Genomic DNA, 18,188 nt, shown 5'->3' with positions numbered 1-18,188 from the left:
GCTGAAAACATCAAATAACAAAAGCAAACTTCAAGTAGAGCACTGCAATTTCAATGGATTCTACTTACACTCTTGTTTGTTTAGTTCAGAAGAAACAAGATAGAGAATGGCATACATAACACATAAGAAAATTCACAATTACAAAGGAAAGCACTGTACCAAGACAAATTGTCACATGAATCCCAAAGAGTGCTACAAATCTTGGTCTCAATTCCTTAGCCAAAATGAAAATATGAGTATACAATCAAGTTCTTTTCTTTCTCAAGAGTCCAACCATGCTAATGACTGAAAAAAAAAACATAATATAGACAAACATAGCTCATCCTTGCCTATAGGGGTCGAGTACACATGTTTAGGATCTGATCCAATTGATTCTAAACTGAGAACTAGAAAATAGGCAACATAACAGCATGCCTTTAGAAACAATGGAACTGATTCATTCAGTTTCAAACAACCTTTAAACTAATGAATCTACCTCTACAAGTGAAAATTTAGCATATTTACATCAGGGTCCATCAAGGTTCATCAAATTACATCACAAATTTTCCATTAGGACAGTGAAAAAGTCAAACTAGACAAAGCTGGGCAAAATACAGGGCAAAACTTGGTCCAACTGGTAATTTTTCCTCTATGCGTCGCGCCTGATTCTCTATACATTGTGCCTATTTGGACCAACTTTTGGAGGCCTTCCTAGTGTCCAAACGAGCTCCAGCTATGCTTGGTGGAAAGGCTTGCCTATCTACTTTACAACCCAACTGGAATTTTTCAATTTGGCCTCCATTTTCCCCTCCAAACGTCCATTCTCCCAACCCTGCTTCCTGTGTGTCAAAATAGGGGTAGTGAGGTCTTTTTTTGAGTGTTTTTGACCTTTTTGAGGGCTCAAAACCTGCCCAAATTTCGTGGCCATAGGTAGGCAAGCATAATTTTTCATGCCAAATCCAAAACTGTTGAGTTTTTGTGATTTGGAGGCTCCTAGCAAAAGCGAGTGCCACGTGGCGCGGCGCATAGGGAAAAAAAATCTGTTTTTGTGCCAAAAAATTTCCAAAATGCAAAAATTGCTCCAATTTTTTTGAAATTTGGGTTGAGTCTTCTTTATCAAGAGCTATGTTGGGCCAAGAAAGCCTCGGCCTTCTTCAATTTTGCTTTCAAATTCTTGATTCTCGTCTTGCAAACTTTGTTCCTTGCCATGTAATGAACAACCATGTGTCTCAACAAGTTTTTCTCCTTGTTGACCTTTTCTATCTTCCTCTCTGAGTGGATATTGGCTCTTTCAAGCCATGACTCTCGATCAGCATTGATCTCTTGCTCTAATGAAGTGAACTCCACCCTCCTCCTTTGGGCAGCTTGGCGATTCTCCCTAATGTTTTGCAACTCCATAATCACCTACTGGTCCTCAAGCTTCTTATTCCTTTGCTCTAGGTACTATATTTTCCATTGGGCTCTATCCAAGTTGATAGACAAGGCATCAATGTCTGCCTGCTGCTCTTGAATGATTTCTCTAAGATTTGTGCTTTGCAGGCCCATATCAATATCATCACCCTCGATGAGAACGAAATAAGTCTCCCGCTCACCTGATGGTCCTTCCTCCTGTAGTGGCCTCTTGCCTTGGTCCTGAACCTGTTGTGCTAATGATGGAAGTGAGGCCCCTTCCACCCCGGGTGGAGATAACACTCGCTTTGCTGCTGCAAACAACTGTCTAGTGCCCTTCTGATAGGTGATGAACACTGGCACACTAGTGGTCTGTGTCTCATGGCCCTCATGCTAATAAGAAGGTCCACCTGTCTCATGCCAAGACTCTGAAGGTCCCTTTTGAGCTCTGAAAAACTCCCGAGATATGAAGTCCTCCCAAGTGATGCCCTGTAAGCCAAGCTGATGAATGACCACAATTTTGATGAGAGAAAAATGGTAAACACTGTTGAACTGCTGCTGAGGACTCTTGTGCTGCACTAGGGTGGTCATCTTCTCTATGTTTCGACACATGAAGTAAGGGATGTTCATCATCTGTACCCGGGTAAAATGCGCCAGCAGCCTGATATGATAAGCATATAGATGGGAGAACCGGCCCTTACAGCTGAAATACTTCATGATCAGTTTCATTAAAGGAGAATATTCATCTTTACGGTACCAAAAAGGAAACACTCTCTTGAGTTGTCTCAAAAAGCCAAGCTTGATGTATGGTTCATCATGCTGCCAATCAATTTTCTGCCTCTTGTTCCATTTCTCTCCAATGTTGGGAATACCGGTTGCTAGTGAAATGGATTCTGGTGTTAATGTGAAAGTGACACCAGCTAGAGTGGCTTGATCGCCATGTAAATGCAGTACAAACAAACGAGCCAACTCATGATGAAACTGAATGCTAGAAACCTTCTCACAAAATTCATAACATGACTGATGTTGGAAATAAGAGATGGCAAGAGGGCAGGCGTGTAATTCAGCAAGAGTGGTTGGTTCTTCTCTAATATGTTTGCCACCTCTATGAGGCCTCCTGGGTGCATGTCCCTCTATAGGTGAGTCACTGTGGATCTCCTCTTCATACTCATATGAAGGATCAGATGCCATGGCTACTGGTAGATAAACTATCTTGAACTGTCTTTGATGATGTGTTTGACCTCTGCCACCAAGGGAAAACAGTGAAATGAGGGACTGTGGAGGGGTAATTTAGGGAAATAGGGAATTAGGGAATGATTTAGGAGGGGCTAGGGTTTGGGAGTTTGTTTTTGGGATTTTGGGAAATGGGAATTGGGGTATGGGATTAGTGAATTTAGGGGTATGTGAATTTGGGGAATAGGGAAAGCAAGGAAAATATGAAATAAGGGAGTGATGAGGTGAGGGGATACTTGGTAGCAAAACAGCCAATACAAAACCCTAGCAACAATCTCATTTGAAAATTTTGAAGAGATAGGGTTTTTTTTTCCTTTAAACATTCACCATGCAACAAACACCATCAAACAACCATCAAATTTGGACGAAGAGCAATGACAAAGGGTCAACCTACTTGGACAAGTGACAATCCATGCGTTTTGGGCAATTGAAGCAAGTTTTGGCAGTTTTTGGGCTCTCTAGCTATGTGCGCCGTGCATCCAACCCAATCCACCATGCCCAGTGTATGCGTCGCGCCCGTGTATTTTTGCACTAAGAAATGCGGCCCAATGCAACGCGCCTGGTAAGTGCGCCGCACCTCCTGCCGAGTGTGCCGTGCCTAGTGACTTGGAGCGATTTTCACCCAAATTTCTCACTTGCTCACCACAACAACTTTGCTTTGCTTTCTTTTTGCTCTTGGAGTGAAAATGAGCTTTAAACATTTGGAGACATGATTTATACATGGAGCTTTTAGATTTTAATTTTTCCAAACCCACTTTCATAATGTTTTGAAAATGAATTTATTTTCAAACTCTATTTTTTTGACTTCTTCACTTCTTTTTAGCTTTGTGATGAACAAAATGACCTGAGCTTTGATTGTTTTGTAGGTGTTGGAACTACTGGGGCTAAGGAAAGAAACCAGGGTTGCAGATGGAGTGATATACAATGAAGAAAACAAAATTTCATGATTTTTGTACAATAAAGGCAAAATACTCTATTTTTTTCCTCAAAATAGAGTTTTGATGAAAAACACATTTTTGAACACTTAATGATGAAATTTATTGATGCTGGAACCTCCTCATGGCTTGTTGGTTGTTATTAGAAACTTTGAAACCTTTTTTGATGAAACCCTAATGAAACCCTATACCTAATTGACAATGAAACCCTAAAAGACCTTTGCAATCTTTAAGACAAAAAGAAGACTGTATATGCTTTGAAATGAAGAAACATGAGCCAGCAGGTAGATAACATGAGGGAAACTGTAGGAATGCCACTACCATCAGATGATCCATGCGCCTAATGGAATGCAAATGACTGGGTGGGACACCTAATATGAAATGCAACAAGAATATTTGATCTCTGATGGAGGGATGAAGATACCGACACTAACATTGGCTCCAATGGGGATGGTAGCTCCTTGGAGGTGCCAAGAACTACAGATCTCTGGGAAAGCAGGAAGTGCCTTCGTCCATTGGGCTATGGAGTCAATAACTTCAACCAAACAAAACTGAACCCTTGACTTCAAGACTCAATTTCAGGACTGAACGTGAGTCAAATTGACTCATTTTCAAGACTGAAATTGACCGAAAGACCTGACTCTAACTAACCAAACCAAAATTGAAATCAAACCTCAGCTTTATAGCCTTCACCTTGGGCCCCAAACTGAAGAATGAAAATAGTACACTCTTGCAATGGAATTTAAACAAACTAGTATATACAATGATGAATAGGAGAGCAGAAAACAGTTCACAGATAATACCGTTTGAGGAGCCAACCATTGACCGGCCTGCCAAGATAATCTTCGCCATTCAGCTCTTGCAAAAGGAAAGCATTCTGGCCCCGATGTGCAGCAATCTTGTACGGTCCTTTCCAAAGATTTTCAAATTTGCCATGTTTACCTTTCTCTTCATTCCTTGCATCCCATTTCAGCACTATTTTTGCGATTTCAAACCTATCCACCTTTGCTTTCCAGTCATATACCTTCTTAATTCTTTCTTTCAGCTTGGAAGTGTTCTAAAATACCTCCTCTCTAGTTTGCTGCAAATGTATCATTTGATTGATCCTCCGCTACAAACTATCATCTTCGCTGCCAGCTTCTTGCAACAGTTTTACCACTGGGATTGCCAAAGAGGTCGGGAAGACTGTGTCCACACCATACACAAGCTCGAAAGGAGACATGCTGATAGATTTCTTTTGACTTACCTTGTCTTCCCAAAGTGCATTGACCAACTTTTTGTGCCAACTCTTATTGTTAGTTTCCAGTAGCTTTTTGATGATGTTGACAAGAGATTTGTTTGAGGATTCCACCAAACCATTACCTTGTGGGTAATAGGCAGTCGAATGACCCAAAGTGATTTGATACTTATGACAAAAGTCAATCATTCTTTTAGATTTAAAGGCTGCTGCATTGTCAGTGATCAACTTATTTGGACATCCAAAATGAGACAAAATGTTGTTTTCAAGAAATGAGATAGTTACCGAATCGATGGCCTGCCTTGTAGGAATTGCGTCAATCCATTTGGTGAAATAATCCATCGCTATGAGGATCCACTTATGCTGTGTTGAAGAGGAAGGATGAATCTCACCAATAAAATCCAAACCCCACTACTGAAATGGAATGCTTACTTCAATGGGCTTGAGAGGTAAAGGTTGCAACTTCCTCTTACCTTGAAAAATTTGACATTCATGACAGCTGGCCACTATTTTGTACACATCAGCAAATAGAATTTGCCAATAATACCCTGCTCTCAAGATTTTATTGGCTGTTGTTTTCCAAAAAATATGGCCTCCGTAATCTCCCTTGTGAAAATCTTCCATAACTTGTTTTGCCTCTTCTTCTACTAAACAATTCAGCAGGACACCACCAGGATCTTTCCAATAAAGTGCACCATTCATGATACAAAATTTTGCAGCTTTCAATTTCAGTGTCCTACTTTTGTTCTTAGCCATTCCGGGAGGTGATGACAGATTTTGGAGTGCATAAACAATGTCCAAATACCAAGGAGAAAGGAGGAAAATTTCTTATACCTAAGTGGTCAAATTTTCTTCATCTTCCTCGAACATAGCAGCAATTAAATTAATGTCCAAGGCATGTAGATTTGACTCAGCCATTAGTTTAGCCAGCCCCTGTCCTTTAATGAGCTTTGTCGGTTTGATTTCCATGTCATACTCCAACAAGGCAGCAATCCATTTGCTTCTCCTTCCCTCCGGATCTGTTTACACTAGGACATCCTTAATAGCAACATTAGGGACATAAGCAAGGATGTGAGAATGCAAAATATAAACCCGAAAATATTTCAATGCTTTTACCAATGCAAGGGCTTGTTTTTCAATAATATTATACTTCAATGCCGCATCCCTTATGGTTCTGCTGAAGAATGCAATTGGTTTCTCGAGCTAGTCTCTTTTCTACATCAAGACTGCTGCCATAGTATGATCCGAGGCAAATGAAAACAAAATAAAATCTTGAGTATAGTCCAGGCTGATCAAAACTAGAGCTGAAGAAAGAGCTAATTTCACCAAATTAAAAGACTTAACTGCTTCCTCGGTCCACCTTACTGCACTATCCTTTTTCAGCATGTTTGTGATTTCTCTTAAGTGTTCTGCAAGATTGGGCACAAAGCGACGTAAGAAATTTATCTTACCATTGAAGGATTGGATTTCTTTCTTACTTCATGGGAAATAAGTCTTTTGAATGGCTTCCTCCCGAGCCAGATTGATGTGGATGCCCTCCTTTGAGATAATATGCTCGAGAAGCTTGCCTTCATCCATGGCAAACAAGCTTTTCTTTGGATTAAGCGAGATGCCATACTTCCTACACTGTTGAAAAACAATCTTCAAATGATAGAGGTGCTCTTCATATGTACTAGAGAAAACTGTTAAGTCATCAAGATAAAAAACTAGAAAAACATCTTTTTCATTGGCAAATGCTATATCCATCGCTCGCTGAAAGGTTTCTCCAGCATTTTTCAATCCAAATGGCATCTTTGCATAATGAAAAGTTCCCCACGGAGTGGTGAACGTTGTTTTGTCACAATCATCCTCATGGACCAAAATTTGGTCATAACCCGAATAACCATCGAGTAGTGACATCCGTGATGCTCCAACTACTCTCTGAAGTATGTGATCCATCTTCGAAATGGATAATTGTCTTTCAAGGAAACTTTGTTCAAATTTCTAAAATCAATTCATAACCGGATCTCACCTGTTTTCTTATGGACGGGCACCAAGTTTGAAATCCAATCTAAAAATATTATGGGGACTATGATACCAGCTTTATAAAACCTATTCACTTCCTTCTCGATTGAGGGCAGCGGCTTTGGATTTATTCTTCTTAGCTTTTGACGAAAAGGCTTTTGATTTGGCTTGATTGGGATCACATGTTGAATTATGCTCATGTCATATGCCTTCAAATCTGAATAATCCCAAGTGAATACATTAGTAAAAAAGGATAACAAACTGATATACTTTTCTTTTACCTGTGGGGGCAATGCCTTTGATAATTTCACCATCTTGGGATTTTCAGCTGATCCAATGTTCACATCCTCAACTCCTTTTTGGGTTAGCAACAAGCTCGGTTTTCTAGCCACATCGTCCTAATCAAAGAGCTCCTCTAAAGGTATTAGACCTTTAGGAATGATGTTGTCTTTGAGCTACAAAAATTCCATCTGATTGACTTCCATATCCTCATCACCATCATCATACTCCACATCAATAGAAGTGTCCTTGAATTTACCTTTATTTTGTAGAAATTCATCGATCTCATCATCATCTTGGAACACTTGCCAATACCTTTGATTATCAGGGACAGTTGGGTGATGCTTCACGTGAATCTCAAACTTCTTGTTTGAATTCATCAAAATTTTCAAATTACTTGCTGTTGTTGCAAGTGAATCTGCAATGACATTCTGAGCATGAGGCACACAAGTTATAGTATAATCAAAAAATACTTTCAAGATATCCAACATCGCATTGCGGTAGGCCCGCATTCGAGGATGCTTAGCTTGGTATTCACCTTTCACCTACTTGATAACTAACTCGGAGTCACCATACACTGAAATCCTTTTAGCATTCAATTTTCTAAGAACTTTCAAACCAGCAATCAAAGCTTCATACTCAGCCTCATTGTTTGAACAGTAAAAAGCTAGTTTATAAGAGCAGACCCTTACATTGCTTGGCACTTTGTTTGGGCCGAAAACAGGGCTGCTTATCTAAATACCAATTCCAGAACCTTCCCTTCCTACCATGCCATCAAAGTCCATGCTCCATAGGCCTGTTTCATCCTCTTCCAAATGTTGAAATTCCTTTCCTTTTCCTTGTTGTCCATCAATATGTTGTTGCTGATTGCTCAGCAATACCATCAAGTCTTTGCCGTTCTTGTTTTAAGACTTCTCTGAAATTTTCAGTAATCTCGGGAATGTCTTCTACTTCAAATATTTTGCTATTTACATCATTAAAACTATCTGAATACAAAACAAATGACTCTAGATCAGTATGTACATAGTTGATTGGATGATTTACTAGTTTCTCCTTGCTAGTGATCATGTACTTCATTTTCTCTTCCCGGTATAGTTTCCTCATCTTACCGAACATAGGAATGGTAGCATAGGAGAAATCAAGTTGCATTGTCCCTTTAATCTTTTCTCCCCAAGATCTGGAATGAAGCATGCCAAATCTAGGAGGTATATCTGCCACTACCACATCCATCAAAACATTTTTAGCCAGAATCTGATCCAAACTAACCACCAAATCCTTGATAAGATCAATGCACCTTACTCTACCGAAATCGAAAGAGTAAAGGTCATGATATTTTCTAGTGATATCCAATCCCAATTTCTCCATGATGGCTTTCAGCATGAGATTAAGAGAGGCTCTTGAGTCATACATAGCATTATGTAACACAAAGTCATGCACCGTGAGACTGATATAGAAAGGAGCGACATCACTATCTTGGGACTGACCTTCCAATGCTGGCCCAAAGATCAGCTCGGCACTGTCATCCTCCACGTTTATCATGTTGTATGATGGATCTAAACTCAAAATTTTAGACACCTGAATTTTATAATTGTTGTTCTTCATCAACTCAGTTAAAGGAATGGATATTTTCAACTTAGCAATTTCATTTTCTAAGTTAAAAACTGAAACTTTTTCTACCTCTTTCGATGGAACATCCTTCTTTTCTGTTTTCTCCTTTGACACATTTGGCTGATTTGGTCTTTCACTTGCTGATGTTGTTTTGTTGGTGTTAGGATCAGCTGTCTCTTCTCCCTTTTTTTGCACATTAGGATGATCATTGTTTGATGTTGCTGCCTCCTTCCTCTTCTGAATTGGATTCATAGGCACATCTCTATTTCGAAGTGAATATTTCCGCTGCTGAGCTAGCAAGGCATTTCATGTATCCTCTTTAGTATTCATCGGACTCCTCCTCAAGAACTGTCCCATTTGCTAAAATGAAATTTTCATCCCTTTGTTCAGCTGAATTCTCGGAGTACTCCTCATCTTCAGTGATGAAAATTGGCATGTCATCGGGCGTAAAGAAACGATTTTATTCTCTAATCACATTCTCCTCCTCTTCTGATTCCAGACCATGTACAAAATTATGTTGTAGAGGTGTCTGCACTTGCTGCTGCGCTGCTTGATCTTGGGCTCGCTGCTCTCTTTGTTTGATCCTATATTGGGGCTGCTGCTGGCCACGGAAATTAGGATTTTTGACTTGTGGTTTAGACTTGTCAATTTTCATTCTATAAATCATCTGCTCCACCTTTTGAAGCACTTGATCTGACAAGGAAGACTCTTCTTTTATTGTGACTTTCTTTTCAGCTCTTTCTCTAGCTCTCTTGGCCAGCAGATTTGCTTCAACGCTGACGACAATCTTCTGCATGTCTTTGAAAGTAGCTGGATCTCTCTCTCTTAATTGATAAGCCATATTAGTATCAAAACCGTCTGGAAACTTAATCAAGGCGAGCCCCATGGGTGGCTTTATATGATCAGGGATTGCATTGTAAACCGAATTGAATCTAATACAGTAATCCTGAACAAACTCACCAGCGTTCCGCTTGATGTGCTCATATTTGGAAAGCATCTGAAGAGGATTTTTATTCACTTCCCAGCTGTCTAAGAATTGTCTCTGTAGATTGGCCAATGTAGTGATGCTTGCAACCGGCAAGGCCCTGAACCATTTCCTTACTTCACCACCAAATGTTTGTACAAAGAGTCTCATGGTTACATTTTTTGCATCAATCTCATGGAGATTGAAGAAATCTGTCATTATGTCCACATGTTGTTGAGTTGTAACACTCTAAGGAGTGCCATCAAACAAAATAATTTTACTTTGATAATCGGCGGGCATATCATCCAAATTTTGAGGCAGTACAAGAGGTGCAAAACAAGCATCCATTGCTCTTGGTGGATTTGCAATCGGTCTTGGGGATGTTGGGGGAGTAGGTGGAGCTGATGTATGAGGAGTATGAGGAGGTGTATGTGGAGGCGAAGCAATCTTGGATGTTTTAGGAGTAGAAGGAGTAGATGGAGGCGACACTACTGCAGATTTTTTATCAGAAATAATAGGCTGCACAGGAATGGTAGGAATGAAAGGAGGTTCGATGAGAATTCTTGAACTAGATGCAATTGCAGATGACCCAAGGGTTGCAGAAGTATTCTCTAATAAATCAACAATATTAGAAGCCACAATTGAAGTCTGGAGTTGATTCAAGATATAATCATCAATAGTTTTATTGGCCCTTTCAGTTTCAAGATTTCTAAGAAACTTGGGATTTAAAGCAGTTGAAGCAACAACGCTTTCAGATTTGGTTTCAAACAAAGACAACTCAAACTTCTCATCAAACTCAAGATCCTCGATATACTCAAAACCAACAGGACACGATTGAGCTTTGAATACGGGAATGATAGAACTTCCTTGGTGAAGGATTCTTGGAATAAGATTGGGATTTTCGTAGACAGGAGGAGGATCAGGATCTAGATTGGCTCTGGTATGTCTTCTGGAAGCCATTGTGCTATTATTTTCAAGAAATCAAATGGACATTAACAACTTGTTTAGCCTATCAAATCCTAAACTTATCATCCAAAAGCTTAGAATTATCAGATGTACTGGGGTGATCTGCAAGTTAGATGCTCTGTTTATAAGACTAGACCTAAGATTGACTGAAGTAGCATTTATCTACTTGCGCTAATGCAAAGAAAAAGAATTTCGAAGGCTACCTGGCTAACCTTCAGGCTCTGTCTATAGTTTATAAAATGAAGAACACTAACAAACAAACAATTTATTCCCCAGTATGGTCGCCACTATGTTAGTGCCTAAATCTACCTCAGGTTGAAAATGTAAGATCCAGGGCCAACATCAAACCACGCTCAGCCTGGTAGCTAGCCCTACCAAGTCAGGAGAGGGCTCTCTCTAGGTCAATCTCAGCAAATTATGATTGATGAGAGCTTGAGATGACTGAAATATCTTCTGATCATAGGCTAGGTATATGTGCAAGAGAGTTTGATTTGATAAAATGATGATTTTGTTGGCTCAAATGGAAAGATGGATTTTGGGTGTGGGGATTGAGGCTCAGTACTGCAGAGATCTCAATGAGGCAAGGTAGGCAATTGTTTTTGGCACTTAAAATTGAATCAGATGGAAGGAATAGACATGTGAGGTGTTGAAGAGGGCAAGAGCAATCATGGATCCTCCCAAACAGCTGAAAACATCAAATAACTAAAGCAAACTTCAAGTAGAGCACTGCAATTTCAATGGATTCTACTTACACTCTTGTTTGTTTAGTTTAGAAGAAACAAGATAGAGAATGGCATACATAACACATAAGAAAATTCACAATTACAAAGAAAAGCACTGTACCAAGACAAATTTCCACATGAATCCCAAAGAGTGCTGCAAATCCTGGTCTCAATTCCTTAGCCAAAATGAAAATATGAGTGTACAATGAAGTTCTTTTCTTTCTCAAGAGTCCAACCATGCTAATGACTGAAAAACAACATAATATAGACAAACATAGCTCATCCTTGCCTCTAGGGGTCGAGCACACATGTTTAGGAGCTGATCCAACTGATTCTAAACTAAGAACTAGAAAATAGGCAACATAACAACATGCCTCTAGAAACAAGGGAACTAATTCATTCAGTTTCAAACAACCTTTAAACTGAGGAATCTACCTCTACAAGTGAAAATTTAACATATTTACATAATGATCCATCAAGTTTCATCAAATTACATCACAAATTTTCCATTAGGACAGTGAAAAAGTCAAACTAGAAAAAGCTGGGCGAAAAACAAAGCAAAACTTGGTCAAACTGGCAATTTTTCCTCTATGCGCCGCACCTGATTCTCTATGTGTCGTGCGCGTTTGGACCCACGTTTGGAGGCCTTCCTAGTGTCCAAATGAGCTCCAGGTGTGCTTTTTGCAAAGATCTGCATGTCTACTTTCTAACCCAAGTGGAATTTTTCAATTTTGCCTCCATTTGCCCCTCCAAAAGTCCATTCTCCCAACACTGCTTCCTGTGTGTCAAAATAGGGGTAGTGATGTCATTTTTTGAGTGTTTTTGACCTTTTTGAGGGCTCAAAACCTGCCCAAATTTCTTGGCCATAGGTAGGCAAGCATAATTTTTCATGCCAAATCTAAAAATGCTGAGTTTTTGTGATTTGGAGGCTCCTAGCAAAAGCGAGCACGACGTGGCGCGACACATAGGGCAGAAAATTCCGTTTTTGTGCCAAAAAATTTCCAAAATGCAAAAATTGCTCCAATTTTTTTGAAATTTGGGCCGAATCTTCTCTATCAAAAGCTATGTTGGGCCAAGGAAGCCTCAGCCAATATCTAAAGTCAATCATGCTCCTTTTGCCTCTTTGATGCCTTCTTCAATTTTGCTTTCAAATTCTTGATTCTCGCCTTGCAAACATTGTTCCTCGCCATGTAATGAACATCCATGTGTCTCAACAAGTTTTTCTCCTTGTTGACCTTTTCTAGCTTCCTCTCTAAGTGGATATTGGCTCTTTCAAGCCATGACTCTTGATCGGCATTGATCTCTTTCTCTAATGAAGTGAACTCCACCCTCCTCCTTTGGGCATCTTGGCGATTCTCCCGAATGTTTTGCAACTCCATAATCACCTGCAGGTCCTCAAGCTACTTATTCCTTTGCTCCAAGTACTGTATTTTCCATTGGGCTCTATCCAAGTTGATAGACAAGGCATCAATGTCCACCTGCTACTCTTGAATGATTTCTCTAAGATTTGTGCTTTGCAGGCCCATATCAGTATCATCACCCTCGATGAGAATGAAATCAGTCTCCCAGTCACCTGATGGTCCTTCCTCCTGTAGTGGTCTCTTGCCTTGGTCCTGAACCTGCTATGTTGATGATGGAAGTGAGGCTGCTTCCACCCCGGGTGGAGATAACACTCGCTTTGCTGCTGCAAACAATTGTCTAGTGCCCTTCTGATAGGTGATGAACACTGGCACACTAGCGGTCTGTGTCTCATGGCCCTCATGCTGATCAGAAGGTCCACCTGTCTCATGCCAAGCCTCTGAAGGTCCTTGTCAAGCTCTTAAAAACTCACGAGATATGAAGTCCTCCCAAGTGATGCCCTATAAGCCAAGCTGATGAATGACCAAAATTTTGATGAGGTCAAAATGGTAAATACTGTTGAACTGCTGCTGAGGAGTCTTGTGCTGCACTAGGGTGGTCATCTTCTCTATGTTTTGGCACATGAAGTAAGGGATGTTCATCATCCGTACCCGGGTAAAATGTATCAACAGCTTGATATGATAAGCATATAGACAGGAGAACCAACCCTCACAGCTGAAATACTTCATGATCAGTTTCATTAAAGGAGCATATCCATCTTTAAGGTACCGAAAAGGAAACACTCTCTTGAGCTGTCTCAAAAATTCAGACTTGATGTACGGTTCATAATGCTGCCGATCAATTTTCTACCTCTTGTTCCATTTCTCTCCAATGTTGGGAATACCAATTGCTAGTGAAATGGATTCTGGTGTTAATGTGAAAGTGACCCCAGCTAGAGTGGCTTGATCGCCATGCAAATGCAGTACAAACAAAAGAGCCACCTCATGATGAAACTGAATGCTAGCAACCTTCTCACAAAATTCATAACATGACTGATGTTGGAAATAAGAGATGGCAAGAGGGTAGGCCTGTAATTCATCAAGAGTGGTTGGTTCTTCTCTAATATGTTTGCCACCTCTATGAGGCCTCCTGGGTGCATGTCCCTGTGTAGGTGAGTCACTGTGGGTCTCCTCTTCATACTCATATGAAGGATCAGATGCCATGGCTGCTGGTAGATAAACTGTCTTGAACTGTCTTTGATGATGTGTTTGACCTCTGCCACCAAGGGAAAACAATGAAATGAGGTACTTTGGAGGGGTAATTTAGGGAAATAGGGAATTAGGGAATGATTTAGGAGGGGCTAGGGTTTGGGAGTTTGTTTTTGGGATTTTGGGAAATGGGAATTAGGGTATGGGATTAGTGAATTTAGGGGTATGCGAATTTGGGGAATAGGGAAAGCAAGGAAAATATGAAATAAGGGAGTGATGAGGTGAGGAGATAATTGGTAGCAAAATAGCCAATAAAAAACCCTAGCAGCAATCTCCTTTGAAAATTTTGAAGAGATAGGGTTTCTTTTCCTTTAAACATTCACCATGCAACAAACACCATCAAACAACCATCAAATTTGGACGAAGAGCAATGACAAAGGGTCAACCTACTTGGACAAGTGACAATCCATGCATTTTGGGCGATTAAAGCAAGTTTTGGCAGTTTTCGGGCTCTTTGGCTGTGTGTGCCACGCATCCAACCCAATGCGTCACTGCCAGTGTATGCGCCGGACCTATGTCTTTTTACACTGAGAAATGCGACCCAATGCGCCGTGCCTGGTAAGTGCGTCGCTCCTCCTACCCAGTGCGCCATGCCCAGTGACTTGGAGCGATTTTCACCCAAATTTCTCACTTGCTCACCACAACAACTTTGCTTTGCTTTCTTTTTGCTCTTGGATTGCAAATGAGATTTAAACATTTGGAGACATGATTTATACATGGAGCTTTTAGATTTTAATTTTGCCAAACCCACTTTCATAATGTTTTGAAAATGACTTTATTTTCAAACTCCGTTTTTTGGACTTTTTCACTTCTTTTTAGCTTTGTGATGAACAAAATTACCTGATGTTTTGTAGGTGTTGGAACTATTGGGGCTAAGGAAAGAAACCAGGGTTGCAGATGGAATGATATACAATGAAGAAAACAAAATTTCATGATTTTTGTACAATAAAGGCAAAATACTCTGTTTTTTTCCTCAAAACAGAGTTTTGAGGAAAAACACATTTTCGAACACTTAATGATGAAATTTATTGATGCTGGAACCTCCTCATGTCCTGCTAGTTGTTATTAGACACTTTGAAACATTTTTTGACGAAACCCTAACGAAACCCTAGACCTAATTGACAATGAAACCCTAAAATACCTTTGCAATCTTTAAGACAAAAAGAAGACTGTATATGATTTGAAATGAAGAAACATGAGCCAGTAGGTAGATAACATGAGGGAAACTATAGGAATGCCACTACCATCAGATGATCGATGTGCCTAATGGAATGCAAATGACTGGGCGGGACACCTAATATGAAATGCAACAAGAAGATTTGATCTCTGACGGAGGGATGAAGATATCGACACTAACACACACAATAAACAAAAATCATGCAAGCATAACAATGCCTATTCAAGAATATCCATATCTAAGCAACTAATTATTTCATTAAACTTAGTATGTAATTCAATCAACATATACCGTAAACATAAGAAGAATAGTCCTACTATATCCATGATACATGCATGAAGAAGTGTTGGCTCATAGAGCTTCTAATTATAAATGAAATATCCTAGTTACACTATTACATAGATGAAACACTAGATATAGTAGTGGAACATGAAGCCATAACTTGCTTCTCCAAATAATGATCTATCTCTTATGCACTACAAGAGAAGCCAAGGTAGGACTTCAAGAATCGAAGCCTTACTCCAGTTATGAGGAGCTATTTGTAATACATGACAATGACCTTTAAGATTCCTCATGACTCTTTAACTCCTATGACTTTTCATATTATATATATGACATTTTACATTCCATATATGTCTTTTCACATTCCACATGTGTCTCTTGGACTTTATTACATACAATTTATTACAAAAGACAAATTAAATTTAAGAAAATGGCTATATGAGAAAAAATTTCTAATAGTACAAAATATTATCAAATCAACAAGTTATTGACTTCCTCATGGAGCTCATTGGTGATGTATGTGTGCCATGTTCTAACCTCCATAGAGATGACTTAGATCTAAATCGACAAGTTTGTTGCATACAACATCTTCACCTCCAGTTCCTCTGTCAACATGGTCTTGGAGATTGATTGTACATTATTCCATAGCCATGACAATTTCATGTGTCCTTTAACTGGTGTGGTGGCATATTATAGGATAATGTCCTTGGTTATCTCCAAGCCTTCTTATTATGATGCTTTCTTGATTTTTGCTATGTACTTCCTAATCTCCCGAAAGATGATTTATCTACCTCTTATTTCTTCAAGTGATCTTACTAAAGGCATCCCATGTCTTTTCACTATAGACTCAAAACCCTTGTGCAAATGTCTATAAGTGGCAATAGTTTTAGTCACGTGTTCTCCAAGACAATTGTAATTTTGAAGGTGGAGTCTTGTCTGTACACAGTCCATTTCAATGACAGTCATGTCCTTTCTCACCAATTGTTGCTGAGCATTCAGATATTTGGTAGCCAATTCCTAAAGTTGATCAACCACTCTACTTGCCACTTTCAAGTGCTTCAAGACTTCTTATTATTTCTTCTAAATGCCAACAAGAGGAGCCACCACATATTTTAGAAGTATCATTTCATCATATAACCATGCCATGGTATCTTGCATTGGCCTCAGTTCCTCCTGCATGGTTGAATTCCATTCCACTGTATCAAAGTTGTGTGAAGATAACCGTTAATTCTCCACAATGAGGTGTTACACCTGTTGCTTTACTGTAACTAGTTCTATCCTTAATTTAGAATTCTCATTCAACAAATATTCTAAGTTATCATATGCTATTGTAGCAAAAGAAACATTTTCCTCCATGATTACCATGGGATTCCTTCTGGTATTGGTTGTTATAAACTTTTCTGTAGATACTGAGGCTGAATTTTGAGGATCATTTGGGAAGTATCTTCACCTCTGTTGCATGATCCTCTTCTTGAGTTGATCAAACATGACATTGAACACATCCATGACTCTATCTTCATTTGGAGGTGTGATTATCATTTCATCAAATGGGAGATGACCACCCATCAGAGGAGGTTCTTACGGAGAACCTGGTTCATCATCTATGGGTTGGATGGTGTCATCTTCCTGCAACTCTTCCTCTATCTCATGAGTCAACTATTCTTCCTCTAGTCTCTATGCTACTTCTTCATACCATGAATACCTTTGTTTTCCTCTTCTACTCTTCGTCTTTCCTATTCTTATTCCTTTTTCTTCCTGATTAAATCATCTTGCTTCCTCTTCTCCTATTCTTCTAATTCTCTCATTTCTTGTTTTGCTTGAATAACTTTTGTGTTCAAAGGATCAGATTTCCATTTCCTATTGATTTATCCTATCGAATAATGATTGATCATTTTCCTAGGAGATCGACCCTTTTCTTGAGGAGTTGTTTGTACTGCCTCATGTACTTGCATGTCTTGAGATGGTGAAACTTCTGGTGAACCGGCTTCAATTCCTAGATGTGTTTTTCTAACTGCATTGTACCAGTTCTTCACCTTCACATATTCTATAGTAGAAATTGATGAATATACCCAATTCAAACCAATCCTTTGATAATGTTTCTTTCGAACTCTCCTGGGATCATATCCATGGAAGTCCTTAACTGCAAAGTGAAAGCGGTCCAACTCTTGTGTTTTTGCATTTGTCACCTTGTGGTTCTTCAATTCGTACAATCTAGTCCTTAAAGGGAAGGTGGGGCAAGGGGATTTCTTCCTTCTATGAAGAACTCCTAACAACCCTTTTTCCAATTGATATGCTACTTCTTGCAAGACCACCTTATTAGTCACATATTGCGGCATGAGGTGATGAGAGATTTGACATACAAAGCTTTTAATATATGTACCCTCTAGTGCTACAAACCAATCCACAATATCATGTAGTGACTCCTTCACCAAATCAGTGATGCGAGGAGGATCGATATCATATATCAAATGGAATATAACTACCAAGAAATGTTCTTCTAACCTATCGTAGATGCCCCTAAAACTTGATTCTAGCAACTCCTTGTAGTGGAAGTACACAGGAAACTTATTTTGTGGTGTCAAGTTCCAATACATTCTTGGGAAAGAATATCGTGCACAGATTCCATTTAATAGAAATTCACAAATATAGTATTTTGGTGTCTGGTTTTCCTTGTAAGATGCTTTTCCCTACCCCACATGATGTTGCAATTCAAATAAAAATATATATACCCAATTAAAGACTTTACCACAGGTAACCACCATATTAAGCATATATGTCTAGTTCTCCTCAAATACCTCAGCATTCAT

This window comes from Pinus tabuliformis, chromosome 5_1 (genome assembly GCF_031772625.1).
Source record: "Pinus tabuliformis cultivar Carrire ecotype Pingquan chromosome 5_1, CPIR1, whole genome shotgun sequence".
Taxonomy (NCBI): Eukaryota; Viridiplantae; Streptophyta; class Pinopsida; order Pinales; family Pinaceae; genus Pinus; species Pinus tabuliformis.
Note: the sequence above shows the minus strand (reverse complement) of the source record.